Genomic DNA, 7,013 nt, shown 5'->3' with positions numbered 1-7,013 from the left:
CTTCACTCTTTGCATTTTTGTGCACAGATCAGGGAGAAGCTTTTGGACCGCAGCAGTAGGATTGCCGGGAGCTATCTTCAGTCCAGGGACTCATGAGGTAGCCTAGCGGGCGTTCGCAGGCCGAAGTCCCTTCTATGTTTTAGTTTGTTTACCTTGTATCGAACAAACACTATGTATTTCCTTTCAGACTTGTTTTTAGCATTCTATAGTAGTCCGTGAGCTAGTGACACCAGACTCTGGGTAGAACTATGTTTCAAACTTCCGCACTTTTGGTTTTCAGTTGTGTTAATCTAAAATCTTCCGCTTATTTATTGTTCTCGTTTATTATATTGTTTGAATGAAATTAGCAAAAATGTTTCAAATGTTTGGCTTGCCTAGCTCCGATAGTAGGCGCCATCACGACCTCCGTTGGTGGGAAATCTGGGTCGTGACAAGTTGGTATCAGAGCACTAGGTTACATAGGTCTCATAACTCACGGACAACCTCGGTAGAGTCTGAGGGATCGGTACGGAGACGTCTGTATTTATCCCCCAGAGGCTACGGAGTTAGGAAAAGTTTCACTTTTGTTCTTTCCTGTCGTGCGATTCTGTTTCTCAAATAGTGATTGTCTTTCTACTCTGTTCTTTCACAGATGGCGAGAACACGTGCTTCCTCTTCTACCGCGCAGCAGCCCGAGCCCCCAGAAGCAGCTCCTGCGAGGGGCAGAGGCCGAGGCCGGGGCAGAGCTCAGCCCCGAGCAGCAGTTCCAGAGGTGGAGCCTCATGTTGATTACGATGAGGAGGCTCCAGCCCCAGCAGCTCCGGTGGGCCCAGCTCAGGTCCCAGAGGGGTTCATAGCCACCCCAGTTCTTCAGGACGCTCTGGTCCGATTGGTAGGCTTTGTGGAGAGCGTCACTAGAGCGGGTTTGCTTCCAGTAGCCCCAGCCACTTCTCAGGCTGGAGGAGGGGTTCAGACTCCTGCTACACGTACTTCGGAGCAGGTAGCTCCCCAGGCACAGGTTCCAGTGGCGCAGCCAGCGGTGGCAGTTCAGCCTGGTATTGTGACTCAGACCGGCAATGGAGCGGCTATGTCCTCAGATGCTTTGTGGAGGCTTCATAGGTTCTCCAAGCTCTTCACCACCACGTTCAGCGGTGCTTTATCAGAGGATCCTCAGGATTTCTTATTTAGCTGCCATGAGATTCTTAGGACTATGGGTATTGTGGAGACCAATGGGGTCGACTTCATCACTTTCCGGCTTGTAGGATCCGCCAAGACTTGGTGGAGGGACTATTGCCTATCTAGACCAGCAGGGTCTCCAGCATTGACATGGGATCAGTTCGCGGAGTTATTTTTGGAGAAGTTTCTCCCAGTTACTCAGCGGGAGGCACTACGCAGGCAGTTCGAGCGCCTCCAGTAGGGCTCTATGCAGTCACACAGTATGAGACTCGGTTCATTGATCTGGCACGCTATGCTGTTGTTATACTCCCCACCGAGAGAGAGAGGGTGCGGAGGTTTATTGATGGATTGATTCAGCCGATCCGTCTCTAGATGGCTATGGGAGCTGGTAGTGAGATTTCTTTTCAGGAGGCGGCCAATGCGGCCCGTAGAGTTGAGATGGCTCTTGCACGGGGAGGTGTTTATGGGTCAGACAAGAGACCCCGTCATGTAGGTAGATTCAGTAGTACCTCGTTTGGAGGTGGGGATTCTTATGGTAGAGGCCATCCTCCGAGACCCTTTCAGTCAGCCCTACAGGTCTCACATGGTACTTCAGGTGGTCGTGGCTCTCAGCCGCAGTCTTCTGACCAGCAGCTTTTCAGTTCACCATCAGCACCTATCAGCGCACCACCACTCCGTTATTCTCAGCAGCTGAGGGCTTGTTACACGTGTGGCGACACGAGACATATTGCCAGGTATTGCCCTCGAGCTTCTGACAGCTCTCAGCAGTAGGGTCCTCGTCCTATGATTCAGGCATCAGGTGATCCACAGGCCGCCCAGCCAGCTAGAGGCGGGGGTAGAGGCCATAGAGGTGGAGGTAGAGATCCTAGAGGTGGAGCTCGGACCGCCAAAGGTAGAGGCCAGCCAGCAGCCGATCGTCCCAGAGATATGGTTCAGGGAGGTGGGGCCCAGCCCCGGTGTTATGCTCTTCCAGCCAGGCCAGAGGCTGAGTCTTCAGATGCAGTTATTACAGGTACTATTCTGGTCTGTGATAGGGATGCTTCAGTGCTATTTGACCCTGGGTCTACGTATTCATACGTGTCGTCCTATTTTGCACCCTACCTGACTATGCCTAGTGATGCTTTGGGTATTCCTGTTTATGTATCTACACCGGTGGGTGATTCTATAGTGGTCGACCGAGTTCATCATTCTTGTGTGGTAGTGTTTGAGGGTCTTGAAACCCGTGTTGATTTATTGCTCTTAGACATGGTGGATTTCGACGTTATATTAGGGATGGATTGGTTGTCCCCGTATCATGCTATCTTGGATTATCACGCCAAGACCGTGACCTTGGCCTTGCCAGATTTACCCCGATTGGAGTGGAGAGGGACCCCAGGTCATGCCACCCGCAGTGTGATCTCATATGTGAAGGCTCGACGCATGGTCGAGAAGGGGTGTCTAGCTTATCTGGCGTATGTTCGCGATTCCAGCTCAGAGGTTCCTTCTATTGATTCTGTTCCTATTGTTTGGGAGTTCCCCGAGGTTTTTCCTTCAGACCTGCCGGGTATGCCGCCCGACAGGATATTGATTTTTGTATTGATCTGGCCCCGGGCATGCAGCCCATTTCTATTCCGCCGTATCGCATGGCCCCGCCAGAGTTGAAGGAGTTAAAGGACCAGTTGCAAGATTTGCTAGAGAAGGGTTTGATCAGTCCTAGTGTTTCTCCTTGGGGTGCGCCAGTGTTATTTGTGAAGAAAAAGGATGGATCGATGAGGATGTGCATTGATTACCGGCAATTAAACAAGGTGACGATAAAGAACAAGTATCCACTGCCGAGGATTGACGATTTGTTTGACCAGCTTCAGGGTGCAAAGGTGTTTTCAAAGATAGACTTGAGATCTGGCTATCAGCTGAGGATTAGGGCATCCGATGTCCCTAAGACAGCTTTCCGCACTCGGTACGGGCATTATGAGTTCCTGGTTATGTCGTTTGGGTTGACCAACGCCCCAGCAGCATTCATAGAGTTGATGAACCGAGTGTTCAGGCCATATTTGGACATGTTCGTGATAGTCTTTATTGATGATATTCTGGTGTACTCCCGCAGCCAGGAGGAGCACGAGCAGCACCTCAGAGTGGTTCTTCAGACTCTGAAGGATAGTCAGTTGTATGCGAAGTTCTCGAAGTGCGAGTTTTGGTTGAGTTCGGTTGCATTCCTAGGTCATGTTGTATCAGCAGAGGGTATTCAGGTGGACCCGAAGAAGATTGAGGCAGTCAAGAACTGGCCTCGACCAGCATCAGCTACAGAGATTTAGAGTTTCTTGGGGTTAGCAGGTTACTACCGCCGGTTCGTGGAGGGGTTTTCATCTATTGCAGCCCCGATGACTAGATTGACCCAGAAGGATGCCCAGTTCAGATGGTCGGATGAGTGTGAGGCGAGCTTTTAGAAGCTCAAGACACCTCTGACTACGGCACCGGTATTGGTTTTGCCCTCAGGTTCAGGGCCTTATACAGTCTATTGTGATGCTTCCCGTATTGGGCTTGGTGCAGTATTGATGCAGGAGGGCAGAGTCATCGCCTATGCTTCGAGGCAGTTGAAGATCCACGAGAAGAATTACCCGGTTCATGATCTCGAGTTGGCAGCCGTTGTTCATGCTTTGAAGATTTGGAGGCATTACCTATATGGTGTGACGTGTGAGGTGTACATGGATCACAAGAGTCTGCAATACTTGTTCAAGCAGAAGGAGTTGAACTTGAGGCAGAGGAGGTGGTTGGAGCTATTGAAGGATTATGATGTTACTATTTTGTACCACCCGGGGAGAGCCAATGTGGTGGCCGATGCATTGAGTAGGAAGTCCGCCAGCATGGGTAGTCTTGCTTATGTTCCGGTCAGCCAGAGACCGCTTGCTTTGGATATTCAGGCCCTGGCCAATCGATTTGTGAGGTTGGACATCTCTGAGCCTAGCAGAGTGTTAGCTTGTACGGTCGCTCGTTCTTCATTATTGGAGCGTATCCGTGATCGGCAGTTTGATGATCCCCATTTGTGTGTCCTGAGAGACACGGTGCAGCGTGGAGGTGCCACGAAGGTGACCTTAGATGATGATGGTGTTTTGAGGTTGCAGGGACTAGTTTGTGTGCCAAATGTCGATGGGATTCGAGAGTTGATTTTAGCGGAGGCCCATAGTTCTCGGTATTCTATTCACCCGGGCGCCGCGAAGATGTATCAAGACTTGCGGCAGCTTTATTGGTGGCGTAGGATGAAGAAAGATATTGTTGCGTATGTGGCCCGGTGTTTGAACTGTCAGCAGGTTAAGTATGAGCATCAGAGACCTGGTGGGTTGTTTCATAGGATTGAGCTTCCCGAGTGGAAGTGGGAGAGGATTACCATGGATTTCGTTACTGGACTTCCGATGACTCGGAAGAAGTTTGATGCTATTTGGGTCATTGTTGATAGGCTGACCAAGTCAGCGCATTTTATTCCTATTGCAGCCACTTATTCATCGGAGAGGTTAGCTGAGATCTACATCCGAGAGATTGTTCGCCTTCATGGGGTGCCGGTATCTATTATTTCGGATCGGGGTACGTAGTTTACCTCGCGCTTCTGGAGAGCAGTTCAGCAGGAGTTGGGCACCCAGGTTCAGTTGAGCACAGCGTTCCATCCTCAGACGGACGGCCAGTCCGAGAGGACTATTCAGATATTGGAGGATATGCTCCGAGCCTGTGTCATTGATTTCGGAGGCTCGTGGGACCAGTTCTTACCTTTAGCAGAGTTCGCCTACAACAACAACTACCAGTCCAGCATTCAGATGGCTCCATATGAGGTGTTGTATGGTAGACGATGTCGGTCTCCAGTCGGATGGTTTGAGCCGGGGGAGGCTCGGTTATTGGGTACAGATTTAGTTCAGGAGGCCTTGGATAAGGTCGAGATCATTCAGGACAGGCTTCGTTCGGCTCAGTCGCGGCAAAAGAGTTATGCGGATCGTAAGGTTCGAGATGTAGCTTTCATGGTTGGTGAGCGGGTCTTGCTCCGACTGTCGCCTATGAAGGGCGTGATGAGATTTGGGAAGAAGGGCAAGCATAGCCCTAGGTTCATTGGCCCATTTGAGATTCTCGATCGTGTGGGAGAGGTGGCTTACAGACTTGCCTTGCCGCCCAGCTTGTCAGCCGTGCATCTAGTGTTTCATGTGTCCATGCTTCGGAGGTATCACGGCGATCCAGCCCACGTGCTAGATTTCAGCGCTGTCCAGTTGGACAAGGATCTGTCTTACAAGGAGGAGCCGGTAGCCATTCTAGATCGGCAGGTTTGACAGTTGAGGTCGAAGAGTTTTCCATCAGTACGTGTTCAGTGGAGAGGTCAGCCTCCTGAGGCATCGACCTGGGAGTCCGAATCTGATATGCGGAGCCGTTATCCTCACCTATTTCCTGACTCAGGTACTTCTTTGTTTTGTCCGATCGAGGACGAACGGTTATTTTAGAGGTGGAGAATGTGATGACCCAAAGGGTCATCACCGGATTTCTTCCTATTTTCGTGCTTTCGAGGCCTTGAAAACCTCTCTTTTAGTTGCCTCGATTTGCGTGCGCAGTCCGGGCACGAAGCCAGAAAGCTTTTATGTTGAAATATGTGAACTTTGTGAAAAATTTGAAGAATTTTTATATTAATATTGCTAAAGTTGACTTTGGTCAACATTTTTGGTAAACGGACCCGGACCCGTGATTTGGCGGTCCCGGAGGGTCCGTAGAAAAATATGAGACTCGGGCATATGCCCGGAGTCGAATTTCGAGGTCGAGAGCCCGAGAAATGAATTTTTCTATGAAATTGTTTTTCTGAAATTCTTAAGGAAAATGGAAATGAAAAATTGATTAAAAGACTATGGTATCGGGCTCGTATTTTGGTTCCGACACCCGGTACAAGTCTTAAATAGGTGTTAAGCGCTTTCTGTAAAGTTTGGTCGAAATCGGATGTCATTTGACGTGTTTCGGACCTAAATATCTAAAGTTAGAAGTTTAAGAAGTTTGAAATGAAAATGATGATTTTGAGGCTTGATTCATGGATTTTGATGTTATTTTGGCGATTTGATCGCTCGAGTAAGTTCGTAGGATGTTATTGAGTTAGTGTGTGTGATTGGTTAGGAGCCCCGAGGGCTCGGGAGTGAATTGGAGGTGGTTCGGGATGATTTTTCCCTTAGAAATTATAGCAGATTTTCGTGCAACGTGTTGCACGAGCAAATCTCTTCATCGCGTTCGCATCCCTCGCCTTCGCGTAGAGTCATCTGATCCTGAGAGCTTAGTCTTTTTTCTTCTTCTTCGCGTTCGCGAACACTTGATCGCGTTCGCGTAGCTTGCCAGACTCCCTTCAGCGCGTTCGCGTTTCCCTTATCGCGTTCGCGTATAACAGTTCCTGGACCCCAGCAATTTCCTTCTACGCGTTCGCGTCTGTCTCCACGTGATCGCGATAGCTTACCCAGCTTACCCTTCGCGAACGCGGCCCTCTCCCGCGAACGCGAAGGCAAATTTTGCCCAGCGAATTTTTAAGTCAAAAACATAACAGTAGCTCGGAAATTATTCATTTCTTCTCACGAGCTCTCTTCTCCATCAAGCCTTAGGACTCCATTGAAGCTCCCCTCTTCCAAGACTTTTTGGGTAAGTAATTCCCCACCTAATTCCTTCATTTTTTCTTCACTAATCACTAAATTCCTAGCCCTAAATCATGAAATCAAAGTAGAAATTAGGGGTTTTGGGTAGAGTTAGGGCTTTGGGGATTTTGGGTGATTCAACCTCAATTTGGGGCCGAATCTTGAAAATAATTATATATTTGAACTCGTGGGGTTATGGGTGATTGGGTTTTGGTCCGAGCCTCGTGTTTGGACCATGTGGGACCGGTG

The sequence above is a fragment of the Nicotiana attenuata genome, unplaced genomic scaffold (genome assembly GCF_001879085.1).
Source record: "Nicotiana attenuata strain UT unplaced genomic scaffold, NIATTr2, whole genome shotgun sequence".
Lineage (NCBI taxonomy): Eukaryota > Viridiplantae > Streptophyta > Magnoliopsida > Solanales > Solanaceae > Nicotiana > Nicotiana attenuata.
The sequence above is the reverse complement of the archived record's forward strand: the minus strand, read 5'-3'. Positions refer to the sequence as shown.